General features: G+C 42.0%; 1 long non-coding RNA gene across 4 annotated transcripts in view; it reads left to right on the plus strand.

The window, feature by feature from the left end:
• LOC144823144 (uncharacterized) overlaps positions 1-22,299 on the plus strand; it is a 683,784-nt gene that overhangs the window by 317,149 nt on the left and 344,336 nt on the right. For all 4 annotated transcript variants that reach the window (XR_013608745.1, XR_013608744.1, XR_013608743.1 and 1 more), the window contains exon 4: positions 6,727-6,838. This is a non-coding gene — a long non-coding RNA (uncharacterized LOC144823144). The remainder of the gene's footprint in view (positions 1-6,726; positions 6,839-22,299) is intronic.

The raw sequence follows: 22,299 nt of genomic DNA on the forward strand, positions 1-22,299 counted from the left end.
TGCACACACCTAGGCTTAGGTGCCCAATGAATGTAATGGTATTCTTTTCTTTTGTTCTGAGGCCATATTACCATGGTCTTCATTTGTCACAATGTAATTTATAAAATAGCCCTTCCACACCTCCCAACACATTCCAGCTTTTAAAACCAGAATGCCTGAAGGCTTGAGGGTCTGCTGGTAATACAAGGTTGCCCCTTCATGTTTGAGAAGTGCCCAATCTTCACCAAGAAAGCTTTGACTTGTTCACTGAACGCACAACTCTAGCCAGGGTGTACAGGGGCAAAATAGTGTTGAATATTTAGGGGCATATTTATGAGCCACTTACGCTTCCGGAGCGTCACTTTTTGTGACACTCTGGTAGTGCAAACTACAAAATCGCCATGGTGCAAGGATGCCTGTGTTTTAGGCAGGATTGTTTTTGTGCAGGAATGGACACCTTTCTGCACAAAAACAATCCTGAGAGTCGTTGTCCTCTTTCTATGTGTGCTGCAGAAAGCAGCAGATTGAAAAAGACCTCACATCGGGAGGCATAAGGTTATGGCGCTTGCCCAGGTTTACATGTAAATCTAGGGAAACGTAAAAAACCATGGGTGTTGCATGGGAACATCCTCCTCAACGCCCATGGAACACCTCCAGAGCACAGAGTAATGCAACGCAGCAATTTACGCTGCCTTGCCTTACAGTATAGCTATGAAGCCATTCAAATCCACGCAAAATGGCTTTGTGTGACCTCATAGATATGGTTTTGTAGTTTGCGCCTACAGAGTGTCACAAAAAGTGATGCTTTGGTGGTGCAAGGGGCTCATAAATATGCCTCCATGTGTGCTGCTTGCAGTTCGTCAGGTACACCACCTCACGCCAATTCATGTGCCAATAAGTGGCAGCAATTAGCAGCAAAAGCAACAAAATCCACTCTGGCTCGCTCACTCCTCACAGGTAAGATGTCTTATTTTGAATTCCGTCAAATGATAATTCCACAATGTTGATCCTCAGAATAGTAACATCAGCATGGTGCGATTTTCACACTCTTCAGGCAAGACCAGAACGTCACCACAGTATAAAGTCCATTCTTGCACAGATTAAGGAAAAACCCTTTATATCCTGAGGCTCTAACACAGGACACTCCACTCTTTTAATTATCTCCAAACCATAACTGTTCTTCCCCAACATTCCTTCCCGCGGTCTACATTCTATCCCTCATGACATTGTAGTTTCCCTTACCATATAAGCCCCATAACGTGTGTTGTATTATATGTATGTGTTTGGCACATGAGAGGCAGCTAAAAGTGTGTTTAGGCAGTTTCGGATGTGTGTGATATGTTAAATATGTTTTGCTAGATGGTCCTGTGGGAGCAAGGCAACTCGCTGAGTTATTATGTTCCTTAGCGGAGATGGTTATCATTACATTTCGATGAACATTGAATAAAAATGAGTAAACCTGATAACAAATTAGCCTCAGGGAGAGTATCATGTTTTTTGCTTGACAGCTAAGACGCATCACAGTTAAATGAATGCAGTGTATAACATTTGGATACTTCTTCATATTTGCAAAGCGTTTGTATAATTTGTTGTCTTGTATACTAATAGAGCTCGGAATATATGGGATAAAGTAGTCTCAACTGTACTAATCAGTATATTCCCGGTCACCAAGGAGTTGCATGATCATATAGAGGCAGGAGTCCAAAGGTAGAGTTCCTGTTTAAGGTAATTGAACTCCGAGTTAACTTGCAATATATCGATTATGTAACATTTGAGGACACTTTATTCTTTATGAAGACATTTCATAGGTATATTCTTTTGTCCTACAGTAGAATTTTTATACGTTTTGATGTTTAATATTTTGGGGAAGAGAACTTGAAATAAATACAAGTCAAAAGAAAAGACATTATTTTTGAAAAGAAAGAAAAAGAGGCTGGGCAGCTAGGTTAATCTTTTTTGGTTTAATCTCATTCAAGTTGACTCTGAACACCTATACAGCGCTAGCTGCTCAAAATTATTTTGATCTGGGCTATGCCAAAGCCACAAAAATCAAGTTTTTGAAGTACAGACTTGGTCTGTTACCTTGTATACAGCATTTCCCACCCTGGCTAAAGGAAAAAGCAGGCTCTACCTGTCACTTATGCGGCTCAAAGGCAGAAGATCTGCTGCACCTGCTGTGTACATGCAAAGAACTTTTACAAGAACGAAAACAACTGCTAAAATGCCACTTCAAACAGCGAGGGGTACACACTAGGAGACAAGCGGTGTTGATATGTTTTGCACCCATTGATCCACAACTGAACTGCTGCCTGACAAAGTTCCTGAGGTCATGCAAAAAGAAAATGACAACTCAATAACTAATAACCATTTTGGACACCAGGCACAAGTGTAATGGTAGCATGGAGGATTAAAGAGGAAGCTCCCTTCTATTTACTCTATTCTTGGCACTAATGCACTTAATTAAAGTCTTAAGCACTCTGCACTTTGTACTGAAGTTTGGCATAAGCAGTTAAGGGAAGTTACGTACTGGAAATAAGTACCTCCAACCCTTAAATAATATGTGAAAAATTCAAAAACAGTTTGGTTAGGAGAACTTCCTTTTCCTCTCTCTGATTAAAACACTGACTTAAAAAGAAAAAAATATATATGATATAGGAACTACAACATTTCTATATGTATAAATGTTGATGATCATATTTGTATTGCAATGGTTTTAATTAACTATGCAAATACATTTAACTTGAACTTGAAACTTCATTCAGAAGGAGTCATTTAATTAAAGTGCCTTAAAGTTAACACTGGTTTCTTTATTAGATCTGGATTTTGACAGAGCAGATTTCAGATGACCAATTGCTAACAATATAGCTTGAGTGGTCTTTGGATCCGTCCCTTTCAACTACTAGCTTTCATCAATCTGCCTATTTGGGCCATTGACTAGAGACTTTGTCAATCACATCTTGGCACGCCCCATTGAAGTATTCATCACTCACCTAATGTTACTGGATGCTTGAGTTATTAATGCACATAAAAAAAAAAAAATTCTTACGGTGGGTATCTATTTTTAACTTAGACTTCAGAAAATAATTTTAATGTAATACATTTCCAAGACCCCACTAGTGTTTGCATTGAACCGCCTGAGTGAATGTTTTAAAACAATAATCCTCTTTATTTATTTTTTATTTATTTAATGTAAAGAGTTTTGTATAGGGCAAACAAGTCCCTTGGGTATCAGAGCGCTTTACATTGCATGAGGAAGAATAGAGACAAATCTTGTATAGTAAAGCTATACACATTGATGACGTAGTTAAGTATACATCCATAAAGATAAAAACAAAATACACGATTAACACAGTATATACAGTGACATGATTTGGGATATAACTATCTATATGGTGAAAAATGCGACTTCCTGATTGCAAAAAGTTTTTAAGTGTCCTTTCCTGTGCATTCTATATTTGACAATTCCAGGATTAGTATAATACCGGTCGAGGCTATCCCCCATATAGTTGTAAGACTATAAGTAACGGGTTAAAACAGTATGTTCAGTGATATGAGGTAGATTTGGGAAAAAGATTTTAGTTCACTTATCCTGTATATTCCATCTTCTCCAACCCTGGGTCAGGATTCGTGTAGTACCGCCCTCGAGTATCCCCAGCTCAGCTGGAGAATTTCTTTTCACTTCCCTTGAGTATATGTCTTGGTCAGAACTATGTCATGGTGCAAAAGATGAGCTGTCTTGTCAATGGGAGGAACTTGCTCATTAGAAATATTTTCGTTTCCCTCTTAAATGTTGCTGTGTTTGTTATTTTTCTAATGTTTGGCTGAAGAGAGTTCCAGATTCTGGGGCTGCTGCTGAGAAAGCTCTATCATAAGTTCTCTTCTTCCGGAAAATGGGTGGTCTCAGAACCAGCTTCTTGGCACTCCTAGCTGGTCTATTTCCTCCAGATACTTCAATTTTCTGGGCAAGGTATCTTGGTGTATTGTAGTGAAGTGCTTTGTGGGTGATACATGCCATTTTTAGCTGAATTCTGGCTTCGTACGGTAGCCAGTTTAATGCTTTCAGGTGTGGAGAGATATGGTCGAACTTCTTCGAGCCGGTGATAATTCTTGCAGCTGCATTGAGGCATGCTTTTAGTGGTGCTGTGGAAATTTTTGGTAGACTTGCTAAAGTAGTGCAACCATATTCAATCCTCGAGATGACCAATGATTGGACTGCTAGTTTGAGATACGCCTTAGAGATGAAAGGTTTCACTTTTCTAATGTAGTTCAAATGAAAACGGGCACTTTTTGCCATTGATTTGATGTGGGCTTTCATATCAAGGTTCTCGTCGAGTGTGATTCCTAGTGATTTAGCCGAGTCAACTAAGGTAGGGGTGCAGTTAAGCGCCGTGATCATTTTGGAGCATTCCTTAACCTCTGTGTGGTTCTTTGGTGGTGAGATTAGTAGGAATTCTGTTGTTTGAGCGTTTCGCTTCAGATGATTGATTGTTAACCATTGTAATGTCATTTTTAAGGCCTCATTCATTAACCTGATGTCTTCCAGAGACGCGATCTTGATGTATCTCTGCGTGTCATCCGCCTACATATGAAAGGATATTTTGGAATTTCTGAGAATTTCTGTAAGCGGTTCGACATACTGGTTAAACAGTGATGGAGATAGTGTAGATCCTTGAGGGACTCCAATCGTGTTAGGGCATGAAGGTGAAAGAGATTGGTTGACCAAGAATCTTTGCGTTCTATTCTGGAGGAAGGATTCAAACCATTTCAGCACATTACCTGATATTCCCATCCTGTTGTGGAGCATTTTCAGTAATTTTACATGATTTACCGTGTCAAATGCAGATGACCGGTCTAGGAGGATGAGTAAACATGTTCTATTGTGGTCTAGGGCCTGCAGAGTATCATCGACTATATGTAGAATCGCTGTTTCCGTGCTGTTTCCTGTTCTGAAACCCGACTGGCAGTCATCCAGTGTATCTTGCTCTAATGTGCCATCACATTACACCCAGACCTAGTGGCTTTGCCATTGCTTGTTTTTATTAATATTAGTGCATTTTCTTCAGCTCATATTTACTTGTATTCACAGACAGTAAACACAACATTCACGTGCACCTACTACCACCTTTCAGTTTGTAAGAGATAAAGCAGGAGAGAGCTCTGAGCCTGGCCTGGTTCTCACTAATATGTATTACCTTGTTAGAAATGACTAGTGAATCTTTTCCTGTTGAAAGCAATGTTTTACTTCAGAACTTGCTTATAATAGCAAAATAAATGCCAGCCCTTTATATAAATTTACAGTATCCAAGATATTAGATTTTGATTTTCTAATATACTAAAGGGTGTGTAACTGTTTCATAGTTTTGATCAGTAAACATATGAACTTCCATTTTTATTGTACTCCTAGAGCTATGCCTTCAACTTATTAACTTTTACCTCTGTCCTACAGCCATCTTTCTCATGCATGTATGTAGTTCTACACCAATGTGGGATTCTTTTGGGGTATTCTCTTACTGACAAGTGATCAGAAATCATGGAAAAGAGGGTACAATTTACATCTCCTGTTGATAAGAACTAATGATTTCAGGCAACTTTGGGTGCCTGGTTCAAATCAAAATCAAATTGAATCACACTTCTCACAATTATCTAAACATCCCTTATTGATAAAAGGAATAAAATCAATTAAGATGATTATTTCAGACAAGATTAACTTCTTATTCAAGGCTTTTCATAGTTAAATCAACAAAAAGTCAACTTTGGTTAATAATAAGTTCTCCCATCTGAATTTCTTTGGAATTCCAGCTCCCCCCAGTTCCAGGTTCCCTAGATCTCTTTTAAAGAGGCACTTAGTCCTACCTGACCTTTTGTTATATCACTGAGCACTTAATGTGGAATATATCAGGATTCCATTTTCAGCATCATGCAAAATGAATGTTCTAAGATGCGTAAGGCCTTAGTATTCCACACATTCCCCAGTAATATATGTTAAAATTTGCAGCTCTAAAATTTGTGCTTACAATCCAACATGCAAATTTAGTTGACTACTCTATTCACACAAAGGATCATATTTCAGTGAGATTCACTCCATTTGTATTATTCAGCTCCTATACCATGTTTCACACATAAATTATGTTCCCTTCTGAAAAAAGCAATTTCACCTAAAATGGAGACATTATGTAAACTGATTCAGGAGATATTACAAGTTGGGCCACCCTTCTAAATTTCAGGCAAGGAAAGCTTCCCAGATGTAAATATAGTTTCAAATACTCTTTTGGTGGCATGCCACCACTCCTGACAATACTTTATCCAAACATATGACCACGTTTTAAGGTGAACTTGTTGAAGGAGATATAACCATTATCTTCATTGTGTATCAAGTGCCACATGAAATTTGGGTACCAAGACAAGATTGGGATTCTTTTATTTAAGGCAAGTATCTATGAGATTTGTGTGATCTGTTTTCCTTGGTACTGCAATAAGATCTTACGTATTAAGCACAGGTGCACAATATATGCACACTAACAAGTAAAGGAAGACACTTGTACCCTGTAGAGACATGTGGTAAACAAATGATCAAACGCCGTCTCCGAAGAGCCTACTGGGGCCTACCCATGGACATATGCATCTGGCTATGTTGTGAAACACAACCTGTGATGAAGCAATTAAATTACTTTCAATTAAGTCTATACATCACTTTTAACAACTATTAATGCACATTAAAAATATTTTTTTTCTTCACTCTGGTCCCAGGCCAAACCCTCTACTATGCGGGAGTGGAGACGGGGAGTGGACTGGTGCGGAACTCAAGAGGAACCCCTCTTTGAAGCCCGGGGCTGCCCTGAACTCTTCGTAAAGAGATTGGGTAAATGGTTCAACCTATTGTCCTGAGGGGTGTGTCTGTTTTTATGATTCGTGATAACCTCATGCATGATTTTTCCCTAAAGAATGAGTCACAAGTCTCTGTCGTCCCCCATACGGCTGTACATTGTCCAGATATTGTGCTTGATTTTACTGCCAATGTTAATTCATGGTTAGTTTTAAAATCAAGAAATTTGATCTTAAGGTATACATTTATTTTATAACCGAAAATAATTTGAATGTAATATATTTCCACTAATTTTAAGTTTTAATTCAAAATTAATAGTTTTGTAGCATTTTTTAAAAACTTTGTTCTACATTCGGGTAACTACATAAATTAATTTTACGTTAATACTTAATATAAAATTCTTTTATTTTGGAGTAAACTTTCTTTATTTTCACCTATATTTTACCATGCGGAGATATTCGCCCTCACTATGTACTGTGTATGTATATGTATATTACCTACTGGCGGTCGCCAGTAGGTAGTTATAGTTAGGATTGGCTACCATAGGAAATCCGCAACATTCTATTGGGAATAACTCTGGCGCCGGCAGAGGAATTTGTGTGTAAATTCCCAAAATTTTGGCCAGCTCCGCTCCGCCTCTTCCCTGTAAGTTTCGGGGGGATTCGTGAAGTGGGGGCTGAGAAAAAAGGGGGGTCCCAAAACGTGTTTTCCCCATGTTAATTTCCATAGGACGGTCTGACAAGTCTACAGCTCAAACTGCTGAATGGAATTACGCCAAACTTGGCAAAATTGTAAGGACAGGTACGCAGATGTGCCTTTGCTATATTTGGTGAAAATTGCTCCAGTGATTTTTTTGAAAATTAACTTCAAAAACACATATATATCTATAGGCGCGCTCTGAGCGCTCACCGGTACGCGTACCGGGGAGCGCACCCGGCGCGCTACGGGAGTGCGCGAGCGGAAAGCTGATTGGCTGTCTGGTGTCTGTCAACATTCTAAACAGTCCGGAGAGTCCGCCATCGTGTGTCTCGGTAGAATCGAGACACAAGAGGTGAAAAAGAAAGGGGGAAATAATTAAAAGGGGGCAGAGTAGATACCCCCTGGCCCCCTAGGTTTTCTGAGGGGGGCCTAGAAGGACCCTGAAGGGCAAAAAAACTTTTTTTTTTTGTAATTTTCACGGGGTAAGCGCTGGGTGCGTTCCCAGGTGCGCTCTCCGGTACGCGCACCCTGAGCGCACCACGGGGAAAGATAGTGTAAAAAAATTGAGTAAAAAAATAAAGTAGAGTGTTTAGAGGTAAGTTAGCTCTGAAAAGAGCTGTTGTGTTATGTGGGTGTTTTTTGTACCTACAAGTAGGTACCAATGCAGAGTCTTATATTCAAGAGGAAAACTCTATTCCCCTCATCTGTAAAATGCACACCATCTCTCCTATACATGCCTTGCATGTTGTAACGCAAGTTGTTGTGGTAAATGGAACCCATACCATAGTCTTTGAGGAAAGCAGAAACAGTTTTATTTACGTGTTTCCTTGCTTTCTCAATCTGTGGACAAAATTGGTTGGACCAGTTCCATTTTTGCCCTTGGCATATATTAGAAAATACCAAGGCAGTTTTTGGAAAAAGTGACATCAATTGCCCAAAGATGTCCTTTAAAAGCATTTCCAGACCTACCCCAGTCAAAGTGCCTAAGTCATTTACACCACAGTGCACAATTATAAGGTCAGGGTGTGGTAAATGCATAAAGGATTTTACCAATGGTATCAATTGGTGACTCCACAATCCTCTCTGTCCAATCCATACAATGTCCACATTTGGTAAATCAAGGTTGTAAATACCTCTGTTAGCTGCGTAATTTTGACTCCAGTGGACATAGGTATGACCCACAAACCAGACTTTTGGCATTTTGAAGGTAGATGTGCTTCTAGTCAGATGAGTTGTGGAAATGAAATGGCAGTTTGATTATGAAAAAAAGTGGTTGAGAATCAGTGCAGTTGAATAACCAGAAATGATTGGAGCTTTCTTAAAAATCTCCACTGAAAATTAGGGTGCATGCTTTTTTTTTGTAAGAAGTCATTTCAAGAAGCATTGCATTTCATTAGCTAGTAGATTGAGAGGTCAAACAGCCTTGATGGATTCTTTTGCAACATAGTATGATGAACTTGTGAACTGTGTGCTGGTTTAAGAGGGAGTTACCATGGTTACTTGGTGAATGAGCACTGGGGGGATGGGTGAATGTTATGTGAGTTTCAGACCTTCTCCTTTACTTCCCTTCCTCTCTCTTCCCATCCTTCGCTTCTTCACTCTTTTCCCTTCCCTTACTCTCCTTACTCCACTTTCGTCTTTCGTCTTACTTCTACACTCCTCTTCCCTGATTCTTCTCTGTTAGCCTCATTCTCTCCGTCCCTTTGAGATGTCATCAGTGATGTCACTGACCATGTCATGAATGATGTAATATGGGACATCATCAGCAGTGGATTGCGGGCGCGCGAGTTATAGTGAGTCCAACTAACTATAACGTGGGAATTTCAATGGTTTTGTATGAGTAAAATGTTAAGCTAACTATAATTGGTGTGAAACCTATGTTTTGTTTTTTTTCAGTGAATTTCAAAGGTTTTTTAAATGCTAATTCCTAACTATAACGAGTGTAAAACCTATGGTTTTTTCAGTGAAGAAAAAAAAATATATATATATATATATATATATATATATATATATATATATATATATATATATATATATATATATATATATATATATATATATATATATATATATATATATATACATATATATATATACATATATATATATACATATATATATATATATATATACATATATATATATATATATATACATACACACACCTTCTGGCGATAGCCATATATATAGTTAGGACCTAGCTACCATAGGAAATCCGCAACATTCTATTGGGAATAACTTTGGCGCCGGTTGAGGAATTTGCGTGTAATTTTCCAAACTTTTGGCCAGCTCCGCTGCGCTCCTTCCCTGAAAGTTTCGGGGAGATTCGAGAAGTGGGGGCTGAGAAAAAAGGGGGGTCCCAAAACGTGTTTTCCCCATGTTAATTTCCATAGGACGTTCTGACAAGGCTACCGCTGAACGGAATTACACCAAACGTGGCAAAATTGTGGGGACTGGTACGCAGAAGTGCCTTTGCTATATTTGGTGAAAATTGCTCCAGTGGTTTTTATGAAAATTAACTTTGAAAACACATATATATCTGGGCGGAGCCTAACCACACATCTCATCTTGAGATCTGATTGGCTGTCAGCACTTCATCCAAGAAGTGTTGGCAGCCATCTTGGGACCAATATACATGATAGCACCTCATTAAAAAGCATTGTAGTTAATAGAGGGTTTTAGGACTTTAGTTACATTATAAATTATTTATTGATGGTACCATACTCATTTTAGGAATTGTGGTGTGTTCTAAGGTGATTTTACCATGTGAAAAAGCCTTCTGCTGGGATATCATGAATCATGTTTGAAAGAAAACTATTATCTCATGCTTTTCCCACAGTGGTTTGGAAGGGGATCTATAAGCTAAACTGAAAGCATATTTTCTGTAAATTCACATTATCTTTCTCAGTCATGTGAGAATGAAGTCCGACATGCTCAGTAAAACATGTACATCCAACAAGGTCAGAGACTGTCAGTTGATTCCTTTGTGTTCTACTGCAGCCTCCTAGAGTGTTCTAAAGAACAACTAGAGCGCTAACAGTCCTACTTATTACAAAGGTATGGCACACCTGAAGCCATCTTGATTGGAATAAAGTGGTAACTCTTAAAACATTTAATTTAAAAAGGAACACAATGAGGGGGTATATTTTGCCATAGAAAGTATGATTAGTGCTGCAGAAAGAAAAATTAGGGCACATTTTGAGTGACTTCCCAAATCCTCTTCTATTTCATTAAAAACTTCTGACATGCAGTCTCCCAAGATGGCCACCAGAGACAAAAGAGCCCAAATGTAGCCCAAATATCACCCAGATGTAGCCCAAGTATAGCCCAATGACAGAATGTCCCAGAGTGTTCTAAAGAACAACTAGAGCGCTAACAGTCTTACTTATGACAAAAGTATGGCACACCAGAAGCCATCTTGATTGGAATGAAGTGGTAAGTCTGAAAACATTTAATTTAAAAAGGAACAAAATGAGGGGGTTCATTTTGCCATAGAACGTATGATTAGCAGCAAACTTCCCTGGTGAGCAGTAGCTTTACTACAGTGATCTAATGAGCAACTAGAGTGCTAACATTCAGAATTTATGGCACATGTGTGACACATCTGAATGCCTTCTTGATTGGAACCAAGGTAAACCAGCATTGAAAATGCAATAGATCTCGCCCTCGTTTAAGTTAAAGCCATTCTGTTTGTAATGACGTGGCTTTTTAGCTTTGCTTTTATTAGTGTTTTTAAAACTTTCATGTAAGTAACATGCATATGTATGCATATATGTATATGTATGCATGCATTTATATTTGTATTTATATAGATATGCAGATTATATATGTTTATATATGTATGTGTATATGTGTGCGTGTAGATAGAGGTAGAGGTATAGACTAGTAGAGAAAGAAGTAGAGAGGTAGAGAGAAGAGAGTGAGTAATAGAGTAGAGAGTAGTAGAGAGCAGTAGAGAGTAGCAGAGAGTGAGTAGTAGAGTGAGTAGTAGAGTGAGTAAATGTAAATGTAAATGTAAAGGAATTTATATAGCGCAAATCACCGAGCGGTTTCTAAGCGCTTGCTTAGGGAACCCGTCCTGGTATTCCCCTGTGAGATAACCCCGGCAGGGTATCCACAAGGTGAAAGCCAGGCATCCCGCCGCGAGGGGCCGTGGTGGAGATTAAGCAAGCTATTGCCCAGAGTCGCAGAGTGTGAACCTGTGAATCGAGTAGGCACCGGAGCGAGAATTGTCGAGTCCATGGACATTTTAGGACTCAAGACCCCGCTGAGCCGGGAAATGAACCCTGGTCCCGGGCTGACCTCTGCTTCCAGGTCTGCCTCCTCTAACCAGTGAGCCACACTTCTCCTGAGTAGTAGAGTGAGTAGTAGAGAGTGAGTAGTAGAGAGTGAGTAGTAGAGAGTGAGTAGTAGAGTGAGTAGTAGAGAGTGAGTAGTAGAGAGTGAGTAGTAGAGAGTGAGTAGTAGAGAGTGAGTAGTAGAGAGTGAGTAGCAGAGAGAGAGAATAGTAGATAGTAGAGAGTGAGTAGTAGAGTGAGTAGTAGAGAGTAGTAAAGAGAGAGTAGTGTAGAGTGAGTAGTAGAGAGTAGTAAAGAGTGAGTAGTAGAGTGAGTAGTAGAGAGTGAGTAGTAGAGAGTGAGTAGTAGAGAGTGAGTAGTAGAGAGTGAGTAGTAGAGAGTGAGTAGTAGAGAGTGAGTAGTAGAGAGTGAGTAGTAGAGAGTGAGTAGTAGAGAGTGAGTAGTAGAGAGTGAGTAGTAGAGAGTGAGTAGTAGAGAGAGAGTAGTAGAGAGAGAGTAGTAGAGAGAGAGTAGTAGAGAGAGAGTAGTAGAGAGTGAGAAGTAGAGAGTGAGTAGTAGAGAGTAGTAGGGAGTAGTGGAGAATATTCCAAAGTTTGGCACAGCACCACTTGCACAATAAGTCCAATCAAATCATATCACTTAAAGTCCTTATTGAAGCGCTGAATCTTGATGTATATTCAAATGCTTTTATTTTCCTTAAGTTTATGTACCACAGCCAGCCGACTCGTTTCGTTCTGTACAACAGAACTTCTTCAGGGCGTTCTTATTTCCTTCAAGTTATGTCGGTATCCTGTTGTCATATAACTAGATTTTTCTTCCAAATGTTAGACGAGACGTAAGTACATTCTTATTCAAAGTGACTAGGTATCAATTTTACCCACACAATTCGGGCAGACTTGAGTAATTTATAGCATCCTCAAAGTCAGTCATTCCAAAGTATAGGACATGATAATCCAAATCCAAATGTTTCTCAAGAAAAGTCATTTTCAATCGTTCGGAATTTCGGCGTATGGGCAGATATGACCCAGGGACCCCCAGTATGCAAGGGGAATTAGTCCCCCCTCTGCAAACGCGCCAGTGGCCTGCGTAGCAGAGAGGTGTAAAAAGAGGCATAGCCTCATTACACATCTGTGCAATGCAGCCCCCTGGCGCATACTGGAGGTTCCAGGTGGGCTAGTTGGCCCCCAGAGACCCCCAGTATGCAAGGTGAATTAGTTCCCCCTCTTCAAACATGCACGGGGGCTGCGTTGCAGAGAGGTGTAAAAAAGGGTGTGGCCTCATTACACCTCTCTGCAATGCAGCCCCCTGGCGCATACTGGAGGCTCCTGGTGGGCTAGTTGGCCCCCAGGGACCCCCAGTATGCAAGGGGAATTAGTTCCCCCTCTGCAAATGCGCCAGGGGGCTGCGTTGCAGAGAGTGTAACAAGGGGCATAGCCTCATTACACCTCTACAATGCAGTCCCCTGGCGCATACTGGAGGTTCAAGGTGGGCTAGTTTGCCCCCAGGGGCCCCCAGTATGCAAGGGGAATTAGTTCCCCCTCTTCAAACATGCACGGGGGCTGCGTTGCAGAGAGGTGTAAAAAGGGGCGTGGCTTCATTACACCTTTCTGCAATGCAGTCCCCTGGCGCATACTGGAGATTCCTGGTGGGCTTTCAGGTCTTATATAGTTAGGAATTAGCATTAAAAACAACTTTGAAATTCACTGAAAAAAACATAGGTTTCAGGCCTTATATAGTTAGGAATTAGCATTTAAAAAACCTTGCAAATTCACTAAAAAAACCATAGGTTTCAGGCCTTGTATAGTTAGGAATTAGCATTAAAAAAACCTTTGAAATTCACTGAAAAAACCATAGGTTTCAGGCCTTATATAGTTAGGAATTAGCATTTTAAAAACCTTTAAAATTCACTCAAAAAACTATAAGTTTTAGGGGTGTTATAGTTAGCTGGACATTTCACTCATACAAAACCATTGAAATTGCTCCTATATAGTTAGTTGTACTAACTATATTTTGCGCACTTGTATTGCTGTAACAATGGATTCAAATATGATACTCTGTATTTTACAAAGAGTGATGAAAGATTTTACTAGTGTATGAAAAGGTGTATGTGATTGTCACGGGGATGATGTCATCAGTGATGTCATTTGAGATGTCATCAGTGATGTCACTGACCATGTCATGAATGATGTAATATGTGACATCATCAGCAGTGGATTGCGGGTGCGCGAACTATAGTTAGTACAACTAACTATATAGGAGCAATTTCAATGGTTTTGTATGAGTGAAATGTCCAGCTAACTAGAACACCCCTAAAACTAACTATATAAGGCCTGAAACCTATGGTTTTTTCAGTGATATATATATATATATATATATATATAAATATTTAACATTCATTTATATTTATAACTAAATTATTCAATAATTCCAAGCACAAAGACTGAGATGATGCCTGAAACATTAGCCTCAATGGCAAGGCACTTAAAAAAACGTTCTATATAAAGACCAGTGTGTGTGTGTGTGTGTGTGTGTGACATGCAACCAATGAAGGGCACACGGGACTTGCATCGCACACTGTGCTGAATACAGCAACCTTCCTTTGATCATCACTGCCTTGGGACCCGGATTCGGACTGCTGCATTCTGGGTCCTGTAGTTAGAGTACCCACAGTACTGGTGCTATTGGATTTGTCCGCTGCCTTCGACACGGTGTCTCATGACATCCTCATCAGTCGTCTAAAAAAGGTGGGAGTGGGTGGAGTGGCCCTGTCATGGCTGCAAAGTTTTATCTCAGGCCGCTCACAATGTGTTCGCCTGGGCTCCCACAGTTCCATCTATAGGGAGCTCACAAAGGGGGTTCCACAGGGCTCATGCCTGAGCCCTACACTTTTTAATATATATGTGGCCCCCCTGGCGACTATCGTGAGAGAATATGGGTTCACACCTATATCCTACGCTGATGCTACTCAGCTTTTATTTCCCTTCCAGAATATGACATCTGAGGTGAAAGACTCATTTGCTGCTGGAATGAGAGCCATTGCCGGATGGATGACCTCCAATTGCCTATAGTGTAATGTGGGCAAGACGGAGGTCATGCTCTTCGGTAATGCTCCACTTCTTTGGTCCCCTGAGTGGTGGCCGCCCAAACTAGGCACGGCTCCATGCCCTAAAGAAAACGTAAAAAACTTGGGCGTTAAATTAGACCAATCCCTAGTACTTAAAGATCATGTCATACAGGTCACAGGAACCTGTATGAGGGTGATTGGCCTACTTAGAAGAGTCTTCCCCTACTTAGCAGACCATCATAGACGAACACTAGTACAAACCCTGGGAATCAGCAGGTTAGATTACTGCAATGGGCTACTTGTATCAGCCAATGAGGAACAACTAGGGAGGTTGCAAGTGGCACAAAATACGGCCGCTAGATTGATCCTAAATGTTCCAGCCAGGACTCCCTCCCGTCCCCTACTAAACAAACTCCATTGGCTCCCCATTCGCCTCAGAGTGAAATTCAAGATTTGTTGTACCATCCACAAATGCTTGTTCGGCACTGGACCCAGATATCTTGTAGAAGTTTTTAAGCCTTACCAACCAGGTCGTTCTCTACGATCAAAACACCAGGCTCTACTCTCGATCCCCAGAGTTAGGAAAGAGAGACAAGGAGGTAGAGCCTTATCTTACAAAGGCCCTACTATCTGGAATTCCTTGCCACTCACCCTCAGACTTAATTCCAATCTACCTGCATTTAGGAAATGTTTAAAGACATACTTATTTTCCACTCTTTAGCTCCCATATGCCAATCAATTACTTTTCACATTTTACTGTCTCGGCTTGGATATTAGAAAGAACAAAGCGCGGAGATATCTCTCCGGAGATTGAATTCCTGCGCTATAAAAGAACCTTAAATAAATAAATAAATAAACTACACTAGGCGGAGCCCCACCTGGGGGAGGAACAGCCGCTACCAATCCCTAGAGCGGCAAGACATTTTAAGTGTGGACTGCTTCCTGGCTCAACATTTCTCCATGGCGCTGACGAAGGCTCTAACGCCGAAATGCATTCGCCTTAATGGATTTGTTGCAATAAAGGCTTCCTTTACCGTTCCTGTGCAGGCCTCCACCTTTTTCTTTTGGGGAAGGATTTCTCTTGCATCGCTATACACGTTAGCCAGTAACGTGTAAGGAGGTCCCCGCATTACAAGCGGCCTGATCTGTAGCTGGCAACGCTTCGGCACTCTCTCTCCGTCACGGTAGCGACTCAGTCAGACCCGCCACAGAACCCGGGTGAAAGAGACACGGTGACGAGGATACTATGCCTCGCGTTGAGTTAGCTGCTTCGCGGCATACCCCCGTGAACATTACACTTGGCAATGTGGCTTATGCGGTGGGAACGGAAGGAGGCTTTGACATGCAACCAATGAGGGGCACACGGGACTTGCATCGCACACTGTGCTGAAACAGCAACCTTCCTTTGATCATCACCGCCTTGGGACCCGGATTCGGACTGCTGCATTCTGGGTCCTGTAGTTAGAGTACCCACAGTACTAACTACACTAGGCGGAGCCCCACCTGGGGGAGGAACAGCCGCTACCAATCCCTAGAGCGGCAAGACATTTTAAGTGTGGACTGCTTCCTGGCTCAACATTTCTCCATGGCGCTGACGAAGGCTCTAACGCCGAAATGCATTCGCCTTAATGGATTTGTTGCAATAAAGGCTTCCTTTACCGTTCCTGTGCATGCCTCCGCCTTTTTCTTTTGGGGAAGGATTTCTCTTGTGTATATATATATATATAGATATATATATATATATATATATATATATATGTACCAAAAAATGCCCAGCATTTGAGGCCGCACAACACTGCGATGAAGGAAACATCTTTAATTAGAAGAAACAGGCAGCTTCCGATTCCGTAATACATCCTGTGGCCTGACGCGTTTCGATGGACTTTCACCATCTCTTCAGAGGCCTCGTGAGCAGGAAAAAATGACGTGCATGACTCGCCGCCCATTTTATTAATTGGCTTCCGAATGCCGAATTTGTTGCATTTTGGGCAGCGTAGTCCATTTAAGCACTATTTATCCCCTCCAGTGGGTAACATGCCCACGATTGATTGCAGGATAAATGTTTTTCAAGCCCTCCATTAGGCTTCCCGAATCGGACTTTGCCTGTTAAATTACAAATCACAGTACCATTTACAGGGGGAGGGGTTCCCCCTGTCCGCATCCATGAAGTTCTTCAGATGGTGCGATCCCTCTACGGCGTGGAGCAGCCGTATAAATATGTACCAAAAAATGCCCAGCATTTGAGGCCGCACAACACTGCGATGAAGGAAACATCCTTAATTAGAAGAAACAGGCAGCTTCCGATTCCGTAATACATCCTGTGGCCTGACGCGTTTCGATGGACTTTCACCATCTCTTCAGAGGCCTCGTGAGCAGGAAAAAATGACGTGCATGACTCGCCGCCCATTTTATTAATTGGCTTCCGAATGCCGAATTTGTTGCATTTTGGGCAGCGTAGTCCATTTAAGCACTATTTATCCCCTCCAGTGGGTAACATGCCCACGATTGATTGCAGGATAAATGTTTTTCAAGCCCTCCATTAGGCTTCCCGAATCGGACTTTGCCTGTTAAATTACAAATCACAGTACCATTTACAGGGGGAGGGGTTCCCCCTGTCCGCATCCATGAAGTTCTTCAGATGGTGCGATCCCTCTACGGCGTGGAGCAGCCGTATAAATATGTACCAAAAAATGCCCAGCATTTGAGGCCGCACAACACTGCGATGAAGGAAACATCCTTAATTAGAAGAAACAGGCAGCTTCCGATTCCGTAATACATCCTGTGGCCTGACGCGTTTCGATGGACTTTCACCATCTCTTCAGAGGCCTCGTGAGCAGGAAAAAATGACGTGCATGACTCGCCGCCCATTTTATTAATTGGCTTCCGAATGCCGAATTTGTTGCATTTTGGGCAGCGTAGTCCATTTAAGCACTATTTATCCCCTCCAGTGGGTAACATGCCCACGATTGATTGCAGGATAAATGTTTTTCAAGCCCTCCATTAGGCTTCCCGAATCGGACTTTGCCTGTTAAATTACAAATCACAGTACCATTTACAGGGGGAGGGGTTCCCCCTGTCCGCATCCATGAAGTTCTTCAGATGGTGCGATCCCTCTACGGCGTGGAGCAGCCGTATAAATATGTACCAAACAATGCCCAGCATTTGAGGCCGCACAACACTGCGATGAAGGAAACATCCTTAATTAGAAGAAACAGGCAGCTTCCGATTCCGTAATACATCCTGTGGCCTGACGCGTTTCGATGGACTTTCACCATCTCTTCAGAGGCCTCGTGAGCAGGAAAAAATGACGTGCATGACTCGCCGCCCATTTTATTAATTGGCTTCCGAATGCCGAATTTGTTGCATTTTGGGCAGCGTAGTCCATTTAAGCACTATTTATCCCCTCCAGTGGGTAACATGCCCACGATTGATTGCAGGATAAATGTTTTTCAAGCCCTCCATTAGGCTTCCCGAATCGGACTTTGCCTGTTAAATTACAAATCACAGTACCATTTACAGGGGGAGGGGTTCCCCCTGTCCGCATCCATGAAGTTCTTCAGATGGTGCGATCCCTCTACGGCGTGGAGCAGCCGTATAAATATGTACCAAACAATGCCCAGCATTTGAGGCCGCACAACACTGCGATGAAGGAAACATCCTTAATTAGAAGAAACAGGCAGCTTCCGATTCCGTAATACATCCTGTGGCCTGACGCGTTTCGATGGACTTTCACCATCTCTTCAGAGGCCTCGTGAGCAGGAAAAAATGACGTGCATGACTCGCCGCCCATTTTATTAATTGGCTTCCGAATGCCGAATTTGTTGCATTTTGGGCAGCGTAGTCCATTTAAGCACTATTTATCCCCTCCAGTGGGTAACATGCCCACGATTGATTGCAGGATAAATGTTTTTTAAGCCCTCCATTAGGCTTCCCGAATCGGACTTTGCCTGTTAAATTACAAATCACAGTACCATTTACAGGGGGAGGGGTTCCCCCTGTCCGCATCCATGAAGTTCTTCAGATGGTGCGATCCCTCTACGGCGTGGAGCAGCCGTATAAATATGTGTAAATGGACTACGCTGCCCAAAATGCAACAAATTCGGCATTCGGAAGCCAATTAATAAAATGGGCGGCGAGTCATGCACGTCATTTTTTCCTGCTCACGAGGCCTCTGAAGAGATGGTGAAAGTCCATCGAAACGCGTCAGGCCACAGGATGTATTACGGAATCGGAAGCTGCCTGTTTCTTCTAATTAAGGATGTTTCCTTCATCGCAGTGTTGTGCGGCCTCAAATGCTGGGCATTTTTTGGTACATATTTATACGGCTGCTCCACGCCGTAGAGGGATCGCACCATCTGAAGAACTTCATGGATGCGGACAGGGGGAACCCCTCCCCCTGTAAATGGTACTGTGATTTGTAATTTAACAGGCAAAGTCCGATTCGGGAAGCCTAATGGAGGGCTTGAAAAACATTTATCCTGCAATCAATCGTGGGCATGTTACCCACTGGAGGGGATAAATAGTGCTTAAATGGACTACGCTGCCCAAAATGCAACAAATTCGGCATTCGGAAGCCAATTAATAAAATGGGCGGCGAGTCATGCACGTCATTTTTTCCTGCTCACGAGGCCTCTGAAGAGATGGTGAAAGTCCATCGAAACGCGTCAGGCCACAGGATGTATTACGGAATCGGAAGCTGCCTGTTTCTTCTAATTAAGGATGTTTCCTTCATCGCAGTGTTGTGCGGCCTCAAATGCTGGGCATTTTTTGGTACATATTTATACGGCTGCTCCACGCCGTAGAGGGATCGCACCATCTGAAGAACTTCATGGATGCGGACAGGGGGAACCCCTCCCCCTGTAAATGGTACTGTGATTTGTAATTTAACAGGCAAAGTCCGATTCGGGAAGCCTAATGGAGGGCTTGAAAAACATTTATCCTGCAATCAATCGTGGGCATGTTACCCACTGGAGGGGATAAATAGTGCTTAAATGGACTACGCTGCCCAAAATGCAACAAATTCGGCATTCGGAAGCCAATTAATAAAATGGGCGGCGAGTCATGCACGTCATTTTTTCCTGCTCACGAGGCCTCTGAAGAGATGGTGAAAGTCCATCGAAACGCGTCAGGCCACAGGATGTATTACGGAATCGGAAGCTGCCTGTTTCTTCTAATTAAGGATGTTTCCTTCATCGCAGTGTTGTGCGGCCTCAAATGCTGGGCATTTTTTGGTACATATTTATACGGCTGCTCCACGCCGTAGAGGGATCGCACCATCTGAAGAACTTCATGGATGCGGACAGGGGGAACCCCTCCCCCTGTAAATGGTACTGTGATTTGTAATTTAACAGGCAAAGTCCGATTCGGGAAGCCTAATGGAGGGCTTGAAAAACATTTATCCTGCAATCAATCGTGGGCATGTTACCCACTGGAGGGGATAAATAGTGCTTAAATGGACTACGCTGCCCAAAATGCAACAAATTCGGCATTCGGAAGCCAATTAATAAAATGGGCGGCGAGTCATGCACGTCATTTTTTCCTGCTCACGAGGCCTCTGAAGAGATGGTGAAAGTCCATCGAAACGCGTCAGGCCACAGGATGTATTACGGAATCGGAAGCTGCCTGTTTCTTCTAATTAAGGATGTTTCCTTCATCGCAGTGTTGTGCGGCCTCAAATGCTGGGCATTTTTTGGTACATATTTATACGGCTGCTCCACGCCGTAGAGGGATCGCACCATCTGAAGAACTTCATGGATGCGGACAGGGGGAACCCCTCCCCCTGTAAATGGTACTGTGATTTGTAATTTAACAGGCAAAGTCCGATTCGGGAAGCCTAATGGAGGGCTTGAAAAACATTTATCCTGCAATCAATCGTGGGCATGTTACCCACTGGAGGGGATAAATAGTGCTTAAATGGACTACGCTGCCCAAAATGCAACAAATTCGGCATTCGGAAGCCAATTAATAAAATGGGCGGCGAGTCATGCACGTCATTTTTTCCTGCTCACGAGGCCTCTGAAGAGATGGTGAAAGTCCATCGAAACGCGTCAGGCCACAGGATGTATTACGGAATCGGAAGCTGCCTGTTTCTTCTAATTAAGGATGTTTCCTTCATCGCAGTGTTGTGCGGCCTCAAATGCTTGGCATTTTTTGGTACATATTTATACGGCTGCTCCACGCCGTAGAGGGATCGCACCATCTGAAGAACTTCATGGATGCGGACAGGGGGAACCCCTCCCCCTGTAAATGGTACTGTGATTTGTAATTTAACAGGCAAAGTCCGATTCGGGAAGCCTAATGGAGGGCTTGAAAAACATTTATCCTGCAATCAATCGTGGGCATGTTACCCACTGGAGGGGATAAATAGTGCTTAAATGGACTACGCTGCCCAAAATGCAACAAATTCGGCATTCGGAAGCCAATTAATAAAATGGGCGGCGAGTCATGCACGTCATTTTTTCCTGCTCACGAGGCCTCTGAAGAGATGGTGAAAGTCCATCGAAACGCGTCAGGCCACAGGATGTATTACGGAATCGGAAGCTGCCTGTTTCTTCTAATTAAGGATGTTTCCTTCATCGCAGTGTTGTGCGGCCTCAAATGCTGGGCATTTTTTGGTACATATTTATACGGCTGCTCCACGCCGTAGAGGGATCGCACCATCTGAAGAACTTCATGGATGCGGACAGGGGGAACCCCTCCCCCTGTAAATGGTACTGTGATTTGTAATTTAACAGGCAAAGTCCGATTCGGGAAGCCTAATGGAGGGCTTGAAAAACATTTATCCTGCAATCAATCGTGGGCATGTTACCCACTGGAGGGGATAAATAGTGCTTAAATGGACTACGCTGCCCAAAATGCAACAAATTCGGCATTCGGAAGCCAATTAATAAAATGGGCGGCGAGTCATGCACGTCATTTTTTCCTGCTCACGAGGCCTCTGAAGAGATGGTGAAAGTCCATCGAAACGCGTCAGGCCACAGGATGTATTACGGAATCGGAAGCTGCCTGTTTCTTCTAATTAAGGATGTTTCCTTCATCGCAGTGTTGTGCGGCCTCAAATGCTGGGCATTTTTTGGTACATATATATATATATATATATATGTATGTATGTGTGTATATATATATATATATATATATATGTGTGTATATATATATATATATATGTGTGTATATATATATATATATGTGTGTGTATATATATATGTGTGTGTATATATATATATATATATATATATATATATATATATGTGTGTATATATGTATATATATATATATATATATTACCTACTGGCGGTCGCCAGTAGGTATATATAGTTAGGATTTTTTCTCTATGGGTTTTTTGAAAATTCTATGTCTAATAACTTTGGCGTTTGTGGACGGAATTGGCTGAAATTTTCTGGAAAATGGCACATTTTGTTTCTGAGCAGCCCTTGAAA

This window comes from Lissotriton helveticus, chromosome 3_1, assembly GCF_964261635.1.
Source record: "Lissotriton helveticus chromosome 3_1, aLisHel1.1, whole genome shotgun sequence".
Taxonomy (NCBI): domain Eukaryota; kingdom Metazoa; phylum Chordata; class Amphibia; order Caudata; family Salamandridae; genus Lissotriton; species Lissotriton helveticus.